The sequence below is a fragment of the Varroa destructor genome, unplaced genomic scaffold (assembly GCF_002443255.2).
Source record: "Varroa destructor unplaced genomic scaffold, Vdes_3.0 BEIS01000004.1, whole genome shotgun sequence".
In the NCBI taxonomy this organism is placed as follows: Eukaryota; Metazoa; Arthropoda; class Arachnida; order Mesostigmata; family Varroidae; genus Varroa; species Varroa destructor.
In genome coordinates, this window is record NW_019211457.1 from 20,232,484 (window position 1) to 20,255,535 (window position 23,052).

Genomic DNA, 23,052 nt, shown 5'->3' on the forward strand with positions numbered 1-23,052 from the left:
GAACATTGTTAGGAAACGAATTGGTTTATAGCTTGGTAAAGTAACGAAAAAGGTTTTTCAAACAGGATGTCTAGAGATTTTCAGTTGTGACAATAGATTATCTGACGCTGAAAGCACCAAGGCGACGGAATCGGCGTTTAGTACTTGCGGAAGATGAGCAATCAATGCTGTTAAAGTGTTCCGTGCACAACTCTACAGCATTTAAAACAAGGAACGATGCTTGGATATTTATCTGAAAGGCTTGATCGAGCACTGTGTCCCAGAGGCTAACCAGATCAGAGATGATCATTGATATATATAATAATTAAAGGCAATAAGCATACATTACATATTTATGCGTCATGCTCTGTACGTGCCTAGCAGATGCTGAACTATTTTAGACCTATCTTGAATTAACATGAAGTTATTCCACTTTCTAAAACGCTGCTACGTTCAGCAACTGGTTCCATTTTTTAGCATCTTTGACTTTTCGACGGTACAGCATTTTCTCAATGTGTTTTTTTCAAAGTGATAATTATATGATACCGAGGGGTCAACAACAAAAAGAACGATATTTTAGTGTTTAATATCGTTATACGTATAATTGATCAACTTACATCGTAGTGATCCTTTAAGTTAAGTAAATTGGAATGTTTGAAATTGAAACGATGTCAGCACTTCTAGTGATGCCGTCAGTGTAGAAACTCTTCATCACCACCATGGACGCTAAAATGCGTTAAAACTTACTTTGGCTGTAAGAAGAGGTAAGGGCTGATTGGTGTGCTAACACGTTCCATCGATTCTGTAATTGTGATAAGTCGGAGAGTATAGCCTAAAGGGACTGACCTCACATAACGTAGGTAATTCTCGTTTTCTTGGATGTATAATTGCGACTATATGTTTTTAGATTACATTTAGCGTTTCTTATTGGTTTGGCATCCGTGAACTCGGTAGTGGGAATACCGCTACAAAACACTTGTTGCTCTTTGTAACGGAAAAACTATAGCTTATTATAAGAAGTATCATTATATCAATAAAACAGAAAGCAACGTGACGAACTCAAAGACTATACATAGACCGATCTGGGACCCCGACAGCTAGCGGTATACTTATGTTGCGTAGTCGATAGTGAAATCTAAGTTCAAGTCGATAAACCAGATACGCTCCGATTGTTGAGCTAATCCTTAGGCCTCACTTGCGTGCAGTCATATAAGCACTAGAAAAGTCTCTACTTACCTAGCTCCTGCTTTTAGAAGCCTTATTGTCTGTTGGCAATTGTTGTATCCGTTGACGTACATACCAGTTGCTAATATAAAGCTTAACATAAGAGGTGCTCTACAGCGACAGTGGTCGTGGTGCTATACACACATATCTTTGCTTTCTATATCAATCTCTATATCCCTACTAGGTACGTAATATTCCAACCATCGATCGATGCAGAAAATGGACAGATTTCGTAGACACAATGGCAATCCTAGAGTGGACGATACGATGTGAAATAGAAGACAAACGAACGATGTGGGACAGCCGCGATCGGATAGGGGCAGTGGGCGTTGTGAATGATGTAAGCATCGCAATGGTGGAACAGTATTAGCACTTGGATACGGAATTGTTTGTTTGGACATTCGTACGTACGGAAATTTAGAGAATGGTTGAAACGTTATTCATTAATTGTACAGCTCGTACGTGATTTCTCCGTTCACGCGTTAGTACGTGTTGTAAATATAGACAACAACATTGGCCTATCAACCATTGCGGCGTTACTGATTGATTAATGGGCTAGCGGAAGCGTTTATGGGTTGGCTCCAAGTAGGCGAGCACATACGTAGGTGCGCGGCTATTTGGAGTTCACTGGGAGTATTCTCCGAGTAGAGGCTAGTCGCTGCAGTGTTTGTGTTGTGGTTTCTGGTACGGATCGAGCGTAACGCAAGAACCGGATTGTGTCTATGGCCTTGTAATCCTCATATCGAGCAAGCTTTCATCCGGAAGTGCATTCTAGTAGTCGGTTCGAAAACATAGTACCTGGAAAAATTACCTACTGCTTTAGTGTAACCATGCTCACTTCTATTCTATTGTGCTTCGTCGCATCGTATCGATTTGTGTTGTGAAGGTTGTTTGGACATGTCAGCATGTTTTATCGTTACTGTTTTCCAAATCTCAAGGCGATTGACTATTTAGAGCGGCGAAAGCGACGCTGCTAGCTATGTTTGTTATAAGTAATAGAACTCTAAAACAAAGGAAACACAAAGTAGACGTAGCCAAGCAGCGGTACGAACAACACACACCTCTGCCGTTTCCTTTGCCGCCATCTTTACCCCTTTTTCCCTTTAACAATTTCATACTTTGAGATTCTAAATATTGTACCTTAGTGGAGCCAGCTAGATAAAAGGTTTTTCAATATGAGGCCTACTTGACGAAGTTAAGCGCGATCGTCTGCGAATTAGTCTCTGAGCCGGATGGTCTGTAAATAGTGTATATTTAACATTAGTATGTATGACGAGGTAATATGCTGCTAAAAGGAAAACTTTTTGTATTGTATGTATGCGATCTACCAGGTCTTTGAGATTGTTTGAATTAAGAGGCGGACATAGTATGTTGTGTTCCTGTATGAAGGTTTTGCTCACCCCCCAGGGAAGTGATATTTCTAGGAGTTTCGTTCGCGTTTCGTCTGATTCCCTTCCGACCCTATGAATAGACATACACGCGGTAAATCAGCTTTAGAGGATTTCCCGTATGGGAACCAAGTTTGTTCTTATTTTTTTTGCTTTAGGCCAAACTTCTTATTACACTATGCATTATGATGCAAAGGCTTCCGATGAAGCTTATATGATTATAGTTACATGTAACACCCAATTTTACTAAGCATTGTACGGCCACACAGAAGAGAAAATGTGTACGCGGTGACAAAAAGCACCGGTGCAGTCTGCTTATAGTAATAATAAAGTTTGTTTCGTTAAAGAGACAAAAAGCAGATGTAAAATGTTGCTAGCACGCACATTTCCTGTACACGAAGTAACTTCCATCCATTGAGCCATGTCCTTAGTACGCGTCGCCATTAAGTCTGTTAAGCCGTACGATTTGAATGAGAATAAAGGTTACGGATAGTAATTTGCGTAAATTTGAACCTGCCACGTGGACTCCCGTGAACGTAATGACAAATAAAACTATGGTAAGGATGAATGAATGAGTTGTTTCCAATTGGCACGTGAAGTGCTGTCTTAATTACGAAGGGGTACACGGTGCGGGAACACACCGTATATGTCTACTGTTATTATTTATCATTTATGGTATAAACTAAGGATGTTGTTCCACAATTGTGCTATTTGTACAGATAATTGCCTATGTGGGAAGTTTCTAGTAATAAAAATAGTACTTTTCTTTAAATCTGTTTTAGTAAATACAGACAGGCGAAGTTAAATAGAAACTAAAATAAATTATACAAAAAGGAAGACGGAGCAAACAGAATTGTAGTGTATATTCAGTAAAGTATGAATGTTAGTATGAAAGGTCGGTGGGGGAGGAGGAAGAGGAGGGGAGGGGGTATTTTTGTCCTACCGATCGAATTGGTCGCTCGCTATTCACTGGTATTATTAATTTTTAGTCGAACTAATCCAACGCAACCATATGTAATACAATAACGTATATGTTTTTAATGCTTTGTTATTTTGCGAGTGCGATCGATTAGTTTCTCCTCATGATTGATTAGCCTGACCTGTATCGATTAAGTTTTTACTTTTGCCAATTTCGCCTGCTTTGTTTATACATTGAGAGACATATGATACTTAGACTAAACGAAAGGATCTTTATATATGATGCTGCCCTTATCGTATGTGGTGCGATACGGTCCGAAGACGATAATGTGAATCCTTGTGGCAGTAACATCTCAATACGAAACGTGGGAAACTTCAACATCAAAGGACTAAAGAGCCGAGAGCTTCCCTTGCTCCTGTCCGCTTTGTTGTCATTCACTAACTCCTGTTCCCTACTCTCGGATATCCAGCTGTCGTGTCGTATCATTACTATAGAAACTGCGTTGGCTGCGTCAATTGAATATGCGGTCGCCGTTCGGCGTTGCCCTTCGCGTCGTTGCTTATGCCGCCGGAGGCGGCGTCGGTGGCCACAGACAAAGATTTCCCGCACTTGCATAGAGCGATACCACCGTTGGATCTTTACATTTCGTCTGTCTGCAGCCGGTAAGCTAGCGCCACTTTTCAAACAGACTCTACTGCCGTTGTTGACTTAATCGTCAGAGCTACTTATTCCTGTATAGTTATACCTAAAAGCAGAACCTGCTACTGCAAAAACTTTTTTATATTTTTTAGATTTTAGATTTGCCTCTACAGCAGTACAACGAGTATATTTGTCGCCAATGCTAAGACCCCGTTAGAGAATTGGAGAATCAAGGCGGCGACAAGCAGAGTAGTGGAACGGTGTTCGGTAACTTATCAAAGATGGTGATGATATTAGGCTCTCTGCAAACACGCATAAGCGACTTCGAATTTTCTTGCTCTTAGTTAGTGTCTGTTAAGGAAGTTTGTTTTTACTTGATTTCCGGGATAAGATATATGGAAATCTAAAGTATTTTAAGACCCCCCAATCTATTTTTGGCCTATAGGTCTAACAGCTTTGTTTGATTACAGTTACTAGCTAGCTGCAAGACGGCGTAAGAGCACGTTATCATCTGAAAAGTGCCTTTTGTTTGGTCAAAAAAATAGTGCGACAACAAGAGCCTGCATTATTTGATGGCTATTTTTTCCTGCTACCTTTTAACAAATAACACAGTGGTAATTTCTTTAATTATCCGTGCATGTTGAATGCCTTATCTTTCAGTATCTGATTCGTTCGTACATTTAGAATAGAGCTATATACAGCCACAGATGAGCTTAAATGTAACATTCTTTTTTTCGCACTATACACATATTAAACACCTATCTGTTGATATAAAATTTGTCTTTCCTTGCCTAAAAACGGTGTGACAGTCGGAAGTTTCGTCAATTTGACTGTTTTTTTTTTTAACTAAAAGACAAGCACTTTATCATTTTGGAATAACCAATCATATTAAATAAAGCGATACTTAAGATGACTAGCCTATAAGAATCATGATAACCTTATTCATTCACAGATGGACACTGGCCGCATACTAGAGACCGACACTTACAAGCCTCTTTTTCTTATAGAATCTTTCTCTGAGAAAATTTAGCTTAGAATGTGCGATACAGTTATTTTTTACTGTCTATGATGTCGTACAGCATTTGTACTCTAGCAGAATCTCGAAGGTAAATAACATCACGCACCTTTGAACAATTTCGAACTTCAATATATTTAAGAATGAGGTAGTTCTGCCTAATTACATACATATGGTCTAATTAATATCTAGATCCTGTCAATTGCGAGTTTACAACTAGCTTTATGTTAATACTTTGTACCGTTTTAAACATCTAGTATTACAGAAGAACATTCAAGTCTGTCTATTACCTCAAATGTTTCATTCGAATTGTTCGCTTGATCTTTGGGTTCCCAGTTTACCGGCTAGTCTGACTTTGAATCAGCTGATTTTTGAAGCCGTAGAATATTCTCGCTATACCGTGTATGGCGAGTCCGTACTCAACGAGTTGGCGTATCATCATTAAGGGCACAAGCAATGTGCATATAGAGCCACCGAGTGCCACGTGGTTCCATATTAATATTACATAGGCAGAATAGCCTCTCTTGCACTTTTTTTTCTGATCAAACACGATGACATATTTTGGTAAAAGTAACAAAAACTGGATTATAAAATGGCTCTATTTAAGAAAATGAAGAAGTAAGTTTATTCCGAGTGTAAAATTTTCAAGTGAAGCCCTTAAAATTTTCTAGATATCGAATACAAACAGTAGTATGCTAATGGTCGTTGAAAAATTATTTGTTACCTTTACAGAGGGCAATTTTATGAACTTCCCCTGCTTTGTTTTTTATGATCGTACCGAAGAGATGGCGGCGACATGTGTGCATTCTTATTTTTCACTGGAAAAGCGGTTTATCATGAAAGTTTAGCGAACAACTTGGTATCTTACACAAACCCTACGTAGACAGACAGTTCCATCTATATAGGACTATAATTCTAGTGTTGAAACTAGTTTGACAGTAGCTAAGGTGCTCCTGGTCAAGCTTTAGAGAAATTTGACAATGCATATTTATGCCCAGTGACCGTGGCACTCCAATTGCAAGTGCAGGTGCTGAAAAGCTTTATCGATAGCAAAAAAAAAATGGAAACCAATTTGTCAATTTTGGATGAAGCTTCCGCCATCAACCATTGGCATTAAACAACAACTGAGGCAGGTTCTTTTATCATTGAACCTTATGGACTCTATCTCTTACGTTGATGGAACAATCTAGTGTTCTGGATGCCGATACCTGGTAGTGATCGGCAAATTATTTAACAAAGGTATGTGCTATCAACGAAAGTTTCTGCAGCGGAGAAATTTAAGTGCATGTCACGGAAAGGGGCGGCACGAATCACTTTGAGTATTCAAACCATTAGGATTCATGTGGGTAAAATTGGCAACTACGTTTAGTTATAATATCAGACGCAGAATTAGTTCTCAAAATGACTTTGTTTGCACGTTGTTGCATAAAGTTGTACGTTTTTGTGATGTTAGGTGAAACACACATTTTCATGATCTTGGCTGTAAAGTATTGGCTTAAAATTCATATTTACTCGATTTATGTGACTTAAAAGACGAAAATATAATCATACCTATATAATAATTATTATTATTACTACTTCCTCAACGCCATAAGACGCAATAAGAGCGTTATTCCTATTTCGTTATAAAGGCATAATAGGCTATGTCAAAGCAGTGTCTAGCTCGATGCGTTTACTATAATATTATAAAATCCCTTTTTAATTTTTAGAGAGATATAAATGTATAATTGTGAAGATTAGCCGTCTATTATATACATACCTTCCCAGGGCAGAATAGATGTACTACGAGAGTGCGCTATATGATCCTCGTGCACATAACGACCACTGCGCTGTCTCGTTGTGCGGCATCTATCGACAGCCGTTACAATCGGGAAGGATCCAACCCGAAAGTATTTAGTGGCTCTTTCAAGCTTCTTAGGTATCGTTTGTAATCCTAACCTTTGGTCCACTTAAGGTCTCGAACGCTAGCGGACGGAACAAGTAGTACGTATTCTGCAAAGCAGAATCTGATACACGGAGTGACTAGAATGTTAGCGACGGCGGTACCTAATGCTAATATTTTGCTTCTATTATAGGGGACGTAAGTAAGGCGGTTTGATCTACGCTAATAATTTCGGCCAAACCAATCTCGGTAATATAAACCAATAAACCTATGAATTATCTCCATCAAATAATGTAAGCAAATTTAGGAGTTTTGGCGAACGTGTTGATCTGGAAGCATCTACACCTCTCTGCACACTTAACAGGACAGCGCATGATGGCTATATATACGACATTCACAGGGGTGGTGAGATAGCAAACGTATTTCCAAACGGAGATCCTCAACACATGTGGTACTTACGTTCTCGCCAACAATGTTTCATGTGAAGGGAGCGAACCGCGTTTGATCAAGCCACGGCTCACAGCATTGCACACTCTGTAGCGTTATTCCCGATACACATAGTGCATTGCACCGGTTTTATCCAGGACAGTTAGCCCGTGCATTCTGCTTCGATCTATTGTTTTCTGCCGGAAGTCGTCGTCTGAAGGACTTAAATGTGTCAGCGGCAAGTTTCAGGGAGAAAGTGTTATGATGCTGCACTTTTTCCAGAAAACCTCGACTGTTACTTTTTATTTTCATACGCAGCCGTGTTCATGCTTCACTTTGAAGGCACACCTCGCTCCATTTAAGTGCTTCTCAGGTTATAGGTCTCGGAAGGATGAAATTGTCCATTTTTACCACAACCGCTTGTATATATCAGTTCTGTGATATTTCACTGTTGAAACGTGACTCAGTGATTCTTGTTGCTTAGATGTTTTTTAACACTCACTATGCGGTATGTCATTCAAAGGATGTCTGGTTGTGTACATTATACTATGAAGATGCTTGTAGTTTACATTAGCTATCGGCGATGGGGTCTCTGGAGGATGGAAACATGTTTATTTAGTGCGCAATATGCTTTCATCTTAACTTTTTATCGAGAAAATCTATCAAACAATCGCAAAATTTGAAATTTTCCGCTATCAGATTGCGGCCTTCGATTCAGTATTATAATTTACTAGCATGGTAGGTATTCATGTGAAATGTATTATAAGCGATGCATAATGAAAACTGCCAAATACGTGTCAGTTTATATAACAAGCTAATTATGATGAAATCGATACTCGCTCTATTTGGTTGCCCGATCAAGCAGTAAAAATCCACAAATAATAATATAGTTTATCAACGAACATCATCAACGACAAACAATTCCACTCTAACAGCGCTTCGAAAACAAAAAAAAAGATGTACTTTAAGATCTATATGTGTCTCTTTGTGCCCTTTGAATGAAATGAGGAACTTTCTATTTCTATGCATATGAAAATTGTGGCCAAGATTTCTACGCCGTTGCACGGCCTTCACTATATATTCCCCAGGGTATTCGGAAAGTCTTTGGAAGAGACGATGTCGCATTCAATGTAGCAATCGCTAAGGGACTATCTTAAATTTATGCATGTTCAGATAGTTTCGCTTATTTCAGCGTATCTAAGTTGACGCGTTTTATAACAGTGAATAAAGAACGGTCATTTTTCGAACATTAGACGCTCTGAGAAACCGTTGTCATGTTAACTTAATCTTAGATCCCAACACGTCGCCAATAGCTTTTGTCAGCTGTTCATACTTTTCGTCTATTCATGATTTAACACACGTGGCCATAATATCCGTAAGTTTGCACAAACTGAGTATAATTACTTTCAGAGAGCTAGATTTTGCTACAACTAATTTGCGAAAAAAAAATAATGAGCTCGTAGAGAATAACATTAACTTACAAATCTGCAAGTACTCGAACGCATCGACATACGTGGGCCTTTCGGAACTTATACCGAATATCCATAATTTCAATTAACGAGCACCACATTCAGTGTGGGTCGCTAGAATCGATTCTCAACACGTTTGTTACTACCAGCAGCATATACCAATTTATTTTATATAAGTATCGTTTATGCTTTAAACACGTTAAAAGAGTACAATGATGGAAGCTTTTTTTCTCATTTCGCCAAGGTTCGATCCTTGCCGAAACTCGCCGTAATCGGGTCTGCAGTCGTAGACTTAATGCTACCACGATCAGAGCTGAGGCAAATACCATATTCGTTTGTTTGGCAACTAAGATTAGGCTGCAAATGGCCCTCACGTAAATGAAGTCTCCAGATACACTTTTAGCACGGGAGATAACCCCAAAGACTTGGCGCGTAGGCTGAACGTGTATTTAGAAGCTTCAATGTGACATCAGTGCATTCGAGCTTTAGCGATATCTTCCATTATTATTTATTGCTCTTTTTATGTACAGGTAATACAGATTAGTAGGTAATTAGAACAGTTATAGGTTCTGTAAAACAGGCCAATTTAATGAAAAATACCACCCCTAAGCTTCCGCTTGTTTTTCAATTTTCGGATCATTAAAGACCACCGGATCGCTGCATTGCTTACGATGTTTTATTGGTTAACAGATCCTAAATATACTCTGTTGGCCATCATATCGTACACAAAACTGGTTTCAAGAGCGACATTCTGTTCTGAAACTCGTTCTCACTACGCGGAACAGGTTCAACCTTTCGACAATCGACTCAATGTATACTGCATTTTTGTTGCATCACTTAGGTGGCGCTAGGATACAAATCGCTGTAGCGTCGAACATAAGAAACTGGCCTTTGTTTTATGGAATAAAAGTTCTAGCATGCTATAATATGGTGCAATCTCTTACAGCTAAAACTACTATTTCACCATAAACGGACTAAGCAGAACGTGGGCTTAGCTCCCCTCGCCAACAACATTGATGACATGGGGCACGATACCATTTTTGACGAAAGCTTGGGAAATACCAGTTATCGTTTTGGCTAGATTACTGAGCAGAAACAGTCATCGGAGGTACTTAACTGAAGATATGCCTTTACTGCACGACTCTAATAGGAATTTATTTTCTTCTATGGCCAGTGAGGCCGTTTCGATCAGGACCTGTTAGCGCGGTCCTGATTGCTCCGTAGGTCCTGTCTGCAGCAAGCGATTTCCCATTTTTAGATCGAGAAGCTTCTGACGAAAGCGTTGTTTTAATTAGAGAGTATGCCCAGATCTTGATGCCCGAGTTGAATATTTCTGACTCGTCTATGCGAATCTTCGTAACTATAAGGGCTTTAATGAGTTTAAATGAGCCGTTCTACTGACTATCAGTGACAGGTTTGAACCATCAAAGCGGGATTTAATCTGGAAAGATACCTACGAGGAAACAAAACAAGAACTATGGGATTTATATCACTGAAAGCTTACACTTTTTTTCTATTAACACTATCAGAAACCAAGTCTATCATTTAATGTTATATGAAATCAGTTATTCGCCGCATGGTCGACGCATTCAAGTGAAGTGTAAAAACGCCTAAGACATAACTATGTACGAAGTCTCTAAATACGATCGTGTCCTACAAAGCTAGCTTTGTTGTATTTAGGCGAAAACAATTGTTCGATGGCATGGCTTTTGTCCAAAGACATGGAATTCGCCTTTTTGTATTAGATGACTTTAGATGTCGGCGTAGACGAATCTACCGCATCGTGGCCTTGACATTAGAATATTGCCTCCTGCTAACCTGCTTAGGTTACTAGAGGGCGTGCGCTGTATACTCACTGATTTCGTGATTCGTTAGAACCTTTATTAAGGTTATAGAAATCGTAGGCAAGCCCGGTTCATGGTGGAAAATGTTTTCTTTTGTAGATTTGTATTCGCTTGCGTCATCGTATCAAAAATCATCATAATAAGCGCACACACAAAAAACATCCATTGCCAACGGATATTAATTACTGGTGCTTGCGGTTGGCAGTAGAACTGATGAAAATAGAATCAGAACAAGCCAACCAGTCGTAACTGTAGCTGGTTACACTACTAGACCTTTGACAACATCCTTTGAAGTGTTTTCTACGTCCGATAAACAAAAGTAGCCTAACAATTATATCAGGAAGACGTCAGTCTCTTTCTAGCCATAGGAAACAGCTATTAGCCGCCGTAATAACTTTTATGATACTTTTGAGTACAATTGATTTGAAAGACTCCTATACTTACTATAAAGTATTGAAGACTTACTATAAAACAAATGCCCAGACGCGACCAAAGTGTTATAAACCCACCTTTGTTTGTGCTATATACTATTGCGCAGTTTGTACAGCTAGAAATGTTTGACTGTTATATTGAAAACATTTACCGTATCCTTCATAAATATCTGATCTGGAGGAACCGGTTTGCTACCATGGAATGTGTGTGCAGCGTTTCTGATCATAATATCGGGCCATTGCCAACGTTTATTATCCTTAGGCCAATTTCTGCCACATGTTTCCAGATCAACAAAGGCCGTGTTGATAAGCTTCGCAGTTTTTTTTAGAATTCCTATCCTTGCTGTTGATCCGTACAGCAGTGATGGACTACTTTAAGTGGAAGCATCGTTTCTTGGTGTATAATGTTATTTAAAGTTACGAAATTCTTGTATTTGTATTTGTAAGGACACTCTAACATTGAATATTTATTTTGTATGAATCACTGGTGTCGGTTAACCTCAATTCTGAAGAAAGTGACGCTTATCAATGATTCATTTAATGCTCTTACTGTATTCACAAAAGGTGTAACTGAAAACTACTGTCAAAGTGAGTACATGTGTCTCTGTTCTTTTGAATGCTGTTTCATCAGCATTACCATTCATCTGCAACTGACCTCAGCCTTGGAGTTATATCACTATGGTATGAAATGTTCCGCCATCTAAATTGGCTTCCACCCGTTTTTATTGTCAAATGTTGCACGGTAATTTCTGCCATCAAACGCATGCATACGTCAGGTATGAGCGGGTACTTATAGATTGGAAAGCTAGATTTCTAGATGGAATTTCTAACCGTATCGCCCAAATTGACGCAGGCATATTTTACAGCTTGCAAGAAACTATGTCTTCCTTACTGACGGCAGTTAAATTGGTTTTACTTGTTCAGCGACATCCGAGATAGCTTATTTATTTTGCAAACTCGATCTCACAGATACAAAGTGGGATAAGGAAGGCACAATTGGCACAAATCAATTAAGCTCCTCTCTGAATGACCTTTGGGTTTACAAGTTGCTCTGCAGTTTTCGACAATTGAACGGATCTTGACTTATTCAAAAAGCAGCAACAGCACAAGCTATCGAAGCCATCAGATTGTGTCGATTCGCTTCCAAGCGGCCTATTTGCATGTAGGCCTTCAGCTTCCAAACAGAAATGGCTCTAGATATCGACAAACGAACGATTTTCAAATACACATTATATACAATGCATATGTGCTCAAGACAAGCTTATGGCACATTATAAACTCCCTGTTCATCCCAGGCTATTCGTATGCGCAGATAACGCTTGTGTAGACAAGCACAAACCTACAAATCCAATATGACAAGCTTTACCGATACGACGAGGCCGCACCGAATTATCTCGAGAACAGGGTCAGTGCGTCGGCTCCGGCCAGTCGGGTCACTTGGTTGTCTGGTCGTTATTAGAATAAACGTGCTATCAACTAACATCTAGTAAAAATACAAATATGTTGGCTTGCTGCGGACGTCAAGTAGACCTTGGGAGAGAAATTGACCCTATGGCCACATAGTTACCACCAATGGTAATGAATACTTGCGGAGAAAGTTATTTCTATTTTTAGTATCCGCTAGATCTAATAATTTAAAAGCTGTTTGGCTTTTTCAAAGTTCCGAGTCGTTTAGAACGTTAAATTACATAGGTTATTTTTAAACGTTCATAGTTGCACAAGATAGATTTCTGATTGATGCCGCTGGCATACAATTGTACTTTCTCAACATAACAGGTTATCCATTTGCTTATCAAATAGACCAAAATAAACTCAGTTTGATCATTTCAACATACGAAGCGTTTTCGAACTTGACGTATGAGAGCGGCATTATTATACTTTACACTGGTACCCTACATGTCGATAAAAAAAAAAACAATAAATATTCTTAAACTACTGGCAAGCGATGGGATACGTAAAAGTGGCATATAGTATTTCGCCGATAGAAAACGTGAAGGATTGATGTAATCGGATTTCAGCTGGTTCAGCGTGCACGTTTCGTGCTAATACCTCATTCTGTATACAGCTGGCGCGTTCTATCTCACTACCTGACCATTACAGCTGTTGTCGTCGCTATGTGGTAACTAAGTGGCGGTATTTTAGTGAGTTTGACTGGCTTGAGCGTTTTCTGGCAACTTTACATGTTTTTGTATGTAAAAACGTTGTCAAAATGGGAAGAGGAACAGATGTTACTGACGAGCGGAAAGTATTGAATAGCATACCGTTTCGTCAAAACAAGTGTACACAACGCGAAATGGCTGAAATGTTTAATGTTTTCCAGACCGCAGTTGCTAGGAAGCTGAGGGAAACTTCCCGCTGCCATCGCGTAAAATCGGTAACAAAAATCGGAAAAGATTTGCTATAAAGCCGCACAACCGTGTAATTATATACAAACTTTAGAAATATAGGTTCGTCTAGCTGTAGATTAGCTGTGTCGAAAATTACCTTGTTGTCCATTCAAAGAGGTTGAGTTCAAGGGTGGTAGAGGTGCGAAGAGACCTCGGTTTAATGACCGCATGAAACGAGCCCGTTTCTATCGGACGAACCAAGTTATACCGTTGACAATTGACGGAAAATCCGTTTTTTCTACAAACCTTTACTTTAAATTCTCAGAAAAATTTTTCGTCGAGCTTTTAGACATGTTAGTGAACGTTTTTCCCAAAAAAACAACGTCGCGCCAAAAATCAAGCACTTAACGTTATGATATGATCTATAATTGTTAGCAAAGGCATTAGGGTGATACAGTTTACAGAATACTAGGTCGGCAAGAATATGCTAAGCTTGTTGAGAGCGAAACGCTGTCTCAGGTATGGAAATAGTTTCCTCACGGAGCCACGTCCCTACATACGATGCGGCACCTTGTCACAAGCTCGAAATATTTTTAACATGCTCGTTGCCAATGGCGTTCAGACGCCGCCGTGGTCTGCTAGGCCGCTGCGACAGAACTCTATCCTATAGCAACTATGTCGGGAATCGTAAAATTACGAGTTCAGCATGGACCGGAAATAACAAATTTTCCAGATCTTTCCAAGACAATCATTAATGCGTAGCAACACGAACCACTCATAAATGAAGGAGCATATTCCAAAGGATGGCGAGAACTATCGCTGCAAGGGGCGGTATCACGAAGTATTGATATTAACAACTTGGTCACATTGTCTGTCAACCGTCTGCAGATTTTCGGCAATTTTTTTATGGACGTGGAAGACATGGACGTAAAGTAAAATCATAAACCCAAAAACATTTGAAAATATCTCGTTTCAGTGCTGCGTAATTCGCTTTGAGAGTTGAAACTATTCGATTGAGTTTGAGTGTATTTGATTGATTACCAACAGTACGATCGATGTATTTGGATCGCGCTCAAATCGTTATTTCGCTCGAAACCAGTGATATCTTATTCCTTGCAAATACAAATACGCGGTGATCAAGAATAAGCAAAAACTTGAATTGATAAAACGTTCGATAATCAGAAGGTGTCTCTTTTACTTCGTTCAGCATTATTCCTTAGATGCATAATTGGCTATTACATTACAACTACTCAGATATAAATAGAATTTTTTTTTGAAAAAGAAGAAATAAAATGAATTTGAAGAAATAAAAAGAATTTTAATGCCACTAAAAGCCCACAAAAGGTTCTGTTAAAATGAGATTTTTACCTCTTATACTCATCGATCCTTATAAAAACACAGAGCGATCTCAGTGGAGCTGGGCTTTAATTCTGATAAAATGAGTGTTTAAAATTAAAACTTTCAGATGGAAATTCAATATTACATTTTTAGTTCGGGGTAGAATTAGTTGGCAATAGATTTGTACAGTGTGCCGATTCTCCGAATGTATATTCATCTTGGTCGGTCTGCATTTTGTTTACTACGAAACAGCCATGGTTGCTTGATGATCTCGTTGTTTTCTACTGCTAGATAGATTACCCTACTCTTCAGTAAGTCGGTGCGACATGCGACCTCTGCCGCGCAGAACTGGTCAACCTTTGCGCACCGCTTTTTTACAATGTTGCAACCGATATAAACCCCAGCAATACGTTCACGTGCCAATATGCACGATGCCTCTACTTGCGATGGGCGGATTACGAATGCCCGGAAGGGCTTCCGCAAGCTTTCGATTCTCTGAGAATTGTTCCTGTTTATTATGCCTTTCTTCGATGCACAGGCATCTTCTTCAGAACCGTGCTAATTTGTATCAACCTAGCTGCCGAGCTAATAAAAATTGTACATGCTTTTGGCAGAAGCTGTTATTATCAGTCTGAATTGTAGAAAGGCAAGCACCATACCAACGGCGAGAAGAAAACAGCGGTCAAATAAACAACACTTCTCTTTCTTACTTGGCAAGATGCTAACTTTATGCAGTACGACATTCCTTGTGCACTACAGACTAACGCAGGCCTTTTCGGTTTAAGCAGAACTCGCAACCTTTTTACACGAAGTTCTCTTGGCGAAATCGCCGATGTGGTAAAGGCTGATGAGCTTTGAATCAGGCGACAATACAAGCTTGACTACAGGATGAATGTCCGCTTTGCAGGTGTCGCTCTTCAGGTATCAGTGCGTTACTAACGAATCAACTGGTTTACGTACCGACGCTACCTGCTAGGCGCGCTGCAGTTTAATATTGGCTTTCATTTAATGCCACTTGAGTGGTCGTTCGCACGAGAGACAAAGAGTAAATCTCGGCTTCTCTCCCTGTCTCGAGGCCTAGCGTGGTGTCATTCACGCACGTGCTGAGGGACGGGTATCTCCCACGAATGCGCAAAGACCTAGGGGTATCTTCCCTTAACGCCAATGACAAGATACTTGCCAATGCAGAGTTAGTTTATATATAAAGTGGGCCAGGCGCCCAAGCGCGACGATGGCGCTACAGCAGCAGCGACAACTATTGACCCTGTTGATTTGAGTAGCAGCGTATCTATTATATAGATATGTACATAGAGTATGTGGTGCAAACAACTGTGTATGTCTCTGTTCTTCTACGATGATGGATAAATTGTAACTGTGAGTGGTTTTCTGCTTTATTTTCCAAATGGCTGGTCAGAGAATAGCTGAAGACGTCTTATGAAGCAGTTTTTTTTATTGCCGTTCATGTCATTTTCATTACATTACGTCGCCAGTCATTGCTGGCATTACTAGTCGTACAGCTTTGTAAATATTATTATTTATTATACGGGCAAAATGCTACATTGCAAAATCGTAATCAACATTGGATTGGCTATTCGAATCCCCATTCCTGTTCTGCCCTCTTTCCCCTAAAATAGCGGCTACAAGACGATCCCTAGGCAACAAGTGAAAATAACTATTCTGTAGAGATAGCTACGCCGATCATATAACGGAACTCTACCGTAAATCGGAAGGCAAAGCAACAGGATAACAAAGCGTCCAACAAGTGACGCCGAGTTTCTATAAACATGCGGACACTAGCTTCTTGAATGCTCTCACTTTCTGCATTGCTGCCCTCGATCGTTATCGCTTCTATCACAACAACAAACACTGCGTACGGCTTCGATCTTATAGGTAGCTATCCTCTTAACCGCTGCGGCATAGCATAGCTGGACTTTTGACGGCTGACTAGTGTAGGTCGCGACAATGCGTGGTGACATCGAATGAAACCACAAAACTGGCGAACAAAACAACAGCGCCGACGACGTCTCTTGACGTTGCAACACGCGTACGCCAACCACAAACGCCTCCATGACAATCACCGATTTTTAGTACTAGTATTACAACTACAGCTAAGACTAACCAGATGACAAGCCTACTACCACTGTCTGGAAAACTTGATATCGTTACCAGGTAAAGATGGATATAGATTTTTTTTAAACTGCTCAATGGAAGGAAAACGACCAATTGTGACATCTAATAGCGGGGTGAAATGAAATTTGGCATCACCATCTTATAATAGTAAGAGCAAAAAGCCAAGGTGTGTGTACCACGAGCCATCAATGCAGCGCTTTTTCTAATTTTTTTTTTCACAAATTCCACACTTAATATTCTATACTGTGTTTACAAATAATGTCTTCCTTTAAGGCTTTTTGATAACGGGCTTGCGAATCGTAGGCGCTGACTATTTTGTGGCAGGATTATGACGTCCGTTAACATAGGCAACAACACTGAGATTTGAAGTCGACTCCTTTCATCGAAACGTAGCCAGGTTAACGTGCTTGATACTTCCTAGTAGGAATAGCATCGAAGCCGGTGAAATTTAGTATAATGCTTGAAAAATAAAACGGAGCACCCCTTTCTCGGAGCTACCCTTTCTCGAGAAAAACACTGGTAATATCTGGGCTGGCGCTTGAAAAACCGTGAAGTTTGTCAGTGCCAACTACATATCATCCTTGAGCCTGCACGAACAAGTCAAGCTGCATTTGTCCTAACTCACATGAAAATGACAATAGCTGATAGTGTATACGAGATCGGTGTAGAACATTTATTCGATGGTGGTATTTAATCATTTAGCACGATGGCACCGTACGCTAATTGATTCAAGTATTTACTAATTATACTTCCACGGTTTCAGATGATCACGTTACCTGATGAAAGGCTTCTCTAGACAGTTTAGAATGCGATAATCTATCTACATGGCTATTGTTCGAGAACATTGAAGATTTTTATTAAGATAATTAAGAGCACCGTTCAGCGTATTACATTAATTGTTTTTAGAGTAGACATGCACGCCTTTTCGATAATATTTTAGAACGTTTATGTTAATATCAGGGGTAAATCAATACGGAAATTAATTTCCGTCGAGAACGAAATCGAGCTATTTTCCCCTTTAAATATTGCAAGTTTATTTGTTTTTTTTTTTGTTAGGAACCTACCCTTTAAGACTAATTTCAGCATAAACTGAAAAGGCGCGATCTGGTTGATATTTCAGAAGAGCGTTCGTCTAACACAGAGCCATTGAAATAAGTAGAAGTTCCTTTAAGAGGACCTCAACGAGAGGCTAGGTCTGCAGCGTTGACGGTAAGTACAACCGGCGTTAAAGCTAGGCACCAAGGCTGAACTGCCAATTGACAAAGCCTTTGACGTACCTGCCAGACGAAACTATCAGTCCAGTAGATTTACAAATAATGAACTTTCTATGAGGAGCTAAAGAGCTAATACTGCATTTGATGGGTGTCCATTTCAGTGTTGAATGGAATGAACTTTAGGCGAAGTTTTCGGTATTTCCAACAGTAAAATGAAGTGACAGAATAAAGTTAAGTTAGTACTTAGTTCATTGGCTGTACTATTTGTAACTACGATCATTATTTACTCATTAAGCGGCGTTTCAGCTATCCGTGTACACCTTTGACAAATTCTTCGACAGTGTTCCGTTTAGAAAATAATGGTTTTGAAAGCACTTTAAATAGTGCAGTTTAGAAAAAGATTTGCCTAACGAATGTTGTAACGGCAAAATTGCTTAAAAAATAATTTTAGACTTGTATAATGAGTGAACAGAATGCGCGTCAAAGTTTAAACAGAATAAGTAAATGTCTCTTGTTGTTCCTTGTAAGTACTTGTCCTTAGAAGCTGAGAAAATAGGAAGAATGTAGGCTTTATGAAAATTTGCAAATTTTGTACAAAATTCTGATGCTCAGAAGTAGTTGCCAATGGTATGGGAGCGTTAGAAGAATTTCTTATAACTTGTTTCGGTATACGTTTATCTATTAAGAATTTAGATGAAAATGATTAGGTTCCAATTAGTTAAGATCATATGAGTATCGCAATATGATTTTTGCGTAGAACGATTGCAAAGTAGCAGTCCTTTTAATCTGATCACCTCGATGGTGCACCGTAGAAGCTGTTGCCACTTGTCCAGCAACATCATCAATGGCGCTACATCTAAGTTCAGTTAAATACAGTAGCTAAGGCCAGAAAAGTCTTCCTAGTTACGAATACAATGTGCATACATCATACGGCTACCTAAGACGTTTACAAGATGATCCACAAAAGTGTACTCTAGCTGTTCATTTCGAATCTAATAAACCTGTTGAACACATGTTCGAGCTTCGGCTCGTCAAGTACTTCCCATTACTTCATGCAAGATTACAACAAACTATTAAAGATTATATCATAACCAAATTTCTAGTCGAACGCAAAAATGAATTTCAGGTAAACCAAACGCAAACAAAATAGAAAGCGTAAAAACATAGCGGCTTCAATATCGGATCAACTTGACCAATGCAACTAATAATATATTTGCCTATTTGTTAATTGGCGTTAGCATTCAGCCGTATTCACCCATACCGGTGTCTTAACAGAGTTCAATTATTGCGGCTACATAGACATGTGAAGAATAATAATAACTTAATAATGATAACATATTGGCCTACACAAATAGGCATGGCACCCATATTTTCTGGGAGCACGATTTGTAGCCGGAAGCGATGCAGAGCAATCTTGAAAAGAAGGATTTGTCCAAAGGATAGGCGATAAGCAGTGAATTGCGGAATAGGGTTGTGTTTTAATTAAGCAGATTAGAGGTAGACGGGCCTCCATTGATCTGAATAGGGACGATTACGATGTATTGGCCACCAACCGCACTAAATAAGCAAGCAGTGCTTACTTTACTAGCTACGACAGCTGCTAACTGATCCATCCAGACATAACAGAGCCCCAGAGGTAACATAACCATCGATAGACGGCCGTTCGTCGCAAGACGAACAAGGGCTTGCATTGGCCAACAGTTGTAGTAAAAAACGCTTACTGCCTTAGCAGGACAAAGCGTCAAGGACTAGCAGTAGAAGCAGCAGGCGACAGCAAAGACAGCAATACGCTGCGGCAAGCCAGTGCGGGAGACGACGAAGCTGAACAGATCGAGGCTGCTTTGTCTGTCGAGATGCCGTCACAGAAAATCGAATGGGCAGAGCAACTCACTGTTTACAAGATTATAGGTCGTCATAAAACGATCAAAGGTCAATACCATCAGAAAGGTATCCAGGGAATACCATTCGACGTAGCCCAGTCATCGACCGGAAGAACGGAAACCAGAATTTTTTTTCCTATATAAGGAGTAATGCTAAACCAGATGCTGATATGAGATTACGGGATACACAGAGGCGGTTACTTTCAGTCAGTAGGACCGATTTGCGTTCATTCACCCTTTGTAATACTTATATGTATGTCAAAAGTATTGCTTTTGAAGGATGATAGCGTTCGCGATCAAGTTAAATGTATTTTTTCTAGCATCTAATTTTCAACTTACGCCATTATAATATTTAATGTGCTTCTGATCGGCGTTTGCGAGCCAATTTGTCCTTCACTGAGAGAAAATCGTAGTACTCTAGGGAAAATACTCCCAAAGAAAGGTCAACGACTTTAAGAACATTCTTATTGTTTTCGTTTCCGATCGATAAAGGCATAGAAGATATAAGGATCTATAGTGCTTGCGTAACACTGACAACCTAACATAAAAACATTATATTAGAATATATATCTATACATTCATTACTTTTTCATTATGTTAGCGATGATACCAAATTTGCATCTGACAATATCTACTCAATCGATATATCAATTAATTACTACGAATAACTACGAGTTAATCGAGTACGTGTGTGAGAACAACCACTGATCAACTTGAAATGGTACGTTGGACTTAGGTAATTGAGGTTAAAGTATAATAATCATAAAGATCGCCGATGATATTTTTACGACAACGGTCCTAACGATTTAAAAATTGAACACTTTAGATAAAGATAGAGGAAATTAAACAATATTAAAGTTAGAATTTTTTTGCTAATTTACAAAATTAACTTTACTTCTAATTAGCGCCTGTCTGCCTCTGGCAAATGAATTGATTTCTTCCGTCATTGCTAGCTAGAGAGAGACTATGTACAGTTATATAATGCTATTATATATATATATATATATATATAATGACAATGTGCTACAGTTAAGCCTCTTATCGACTTTGCTATGGGCTTTTCCGTGTGGATCGACACTAGCCTTTCTTACTATGATTACTAGCGATATGAGTCAACCGTCACAAACAAAAACAGTACACTGATATTCTCTCATCGCATGCACACCTCTTTTGACCCAACCTATCGTGTTCCGTTTATGTTTATAAAGTACCATTATGTTGTGTGCACGTTTTAGTTCAAAATTCCATCTCTGAAATTTAAAAATGTGTGTTGTGAAGCACCAAAATTTATAAATAAGTAAAGCCTCTGCACATCAAACTTTTGAAACCTCAAGTTCGGCGTGTCCGATCGGAGAAGCTATCCAGGAAAGGTACTGACGCGCATAACGCCGCGTCGTATTTGCATCACGTTATACTGCATCGTCTGTAGATACACATAGTACCAGCCAAGTAAAAACTCACTGCCGGATAGAGGATGTGATGATACCTATGTACTGCGAAACGTGCAAAATGTGTCGGTACGTACGTTCTGTCTGCTTCTCTTCAGACGTCGTCAATCATCGGCTCGTGTAATAAAAAAAAAGTCGAGATCAATCTCCGCCATCCTTCTCTTGCATGTACTAATCAATCAGGGAGGGGAAGGGGAGGTGAATCTGAGTTTCAGATTTTCTATAACTAACGTTGTGTCGTCTAAAGAAATGCACGTATCTATTCAAGTATCTATAATAGACTCGGTAAGGCTAATGAAAAATAGATTTTTTGGTTGTCTAGGTTGAATCTTAGAACACGGATAAAGGCAGATCATATAAAAATAACCGGTCCTATTTCCGAACGTTCCATGCACTTTTATCATTAGTCTCATGACAAAGAAGTAATTAATCAACACATATTTACAAACGCCATATTTTTGACATGTTTATGCGTGCAGTGAATATGCACGCACATGTTTAATGATTTTTTGTTTAACGATATTATGTTTGTGTTAGCTTCAAGAAAGGTGACTTAACCTGAAAATTTTGAGCAAGTCTACATCGTTACGAGATCGATTTACGAGACGTGGTATATGCTGAAGCCAGGCGAGTGCTACGTACATGACGGTGCATCTCTTAGCCATCACGCAGGGCGCGCGTGCGCTAATATAGAGACTGAATGTCTCTAATATGGTGCGGGTATTAGATATTTTAACACCGATCACACCATGAACAACAATTTGACTTATCTTAAATGACGCAAGCATATTGTGATTAACGGCATCGTCTCATTGTAAATCGTGACCCTGAAATCGTCGTCTTCTAATACTACATAAAGCTGAGAAATCTTACGATTAGTATGTGCAGCGAATCTGGCCGGAGATTTATGCGTGTCTATCCATCGCTTATCGGTGAGGCTACAATATGACTAGTTTCGTCACAAATCGTGATTCGGAATAGTAAGTCGCTAACAGGAATTGTCATACCACAAATTGTCGGATGCGCATAAGATCGCCCTTCGGTCACTTGCTACGTAGGCCAACTACACAACTTTGACACGTCATGGGCAGGTTTTGATTAACTCGACGGTATCAACAAGGCAGTGTCTATGAGGCAAGAACTGTAGTGCCCTTTAGCCAGCTACTATTAATAGACACTAGAAGAAAATAAGGGTTTCTCACTTTGTACGAGGCTTAGCATGATATTCTCTTGTGTATAGCGTGGCTGTATTTGGGGTGGCCTCCGCTAATAGAGAAAAGTAGTTGTATGTTGAAAAGAGTGCAGTGACATGAACCACATTTTGTTTAACTGACGACAACATGGTAATAGCATTACTTGAATTTGAATATAGTTAGCAGAGTGTCTGGAATAAATATCCATATCATACGACGTCACCTGATCTTGCGCTCTTCCCGTCAAATTGTATAGTGCTTCGCCGCATTTGCAGTTTAATGATCAAAGTTCAGAGAGCAGAATCC

General features: G+C 39.4%; 1 protein-coding gene across 14 annotated transcripts in view; it reads left to right on the forward strand.

Moving 5' to 3' along the window:
• The window catches only part of LOC111249858 (uncharacterized), a 136,777-nt gene that overhangs the window by 58,885 nt on the left and 54,840 nt on the right, over nucleotides 1-23,052 (forward strand). For 6 of the 14 annotated variants that reach the window (XM_022804283.2, XM_086987534.1, XM_022804276.2 and 3 more), the window contains one exon: nucleotides 18,132-18,220. The exons of 6 other annotated variants lie outside the window; for them this stretch is intronic. The gene's annotated coding sequence lies outside the window, so the exon portion shown is untranslated. Of the gene's footprint in view, nucleotides 1-3,830; nucleotides 4,173-14,521; nucleotides 16,256-18,131; nucleotides 18,221-23,052 lie in introns of those variants that run through there. 2 more of the 14 variants (XM_086987536.1, XM_086987537.1) reach the window with 2 other exon arrangements.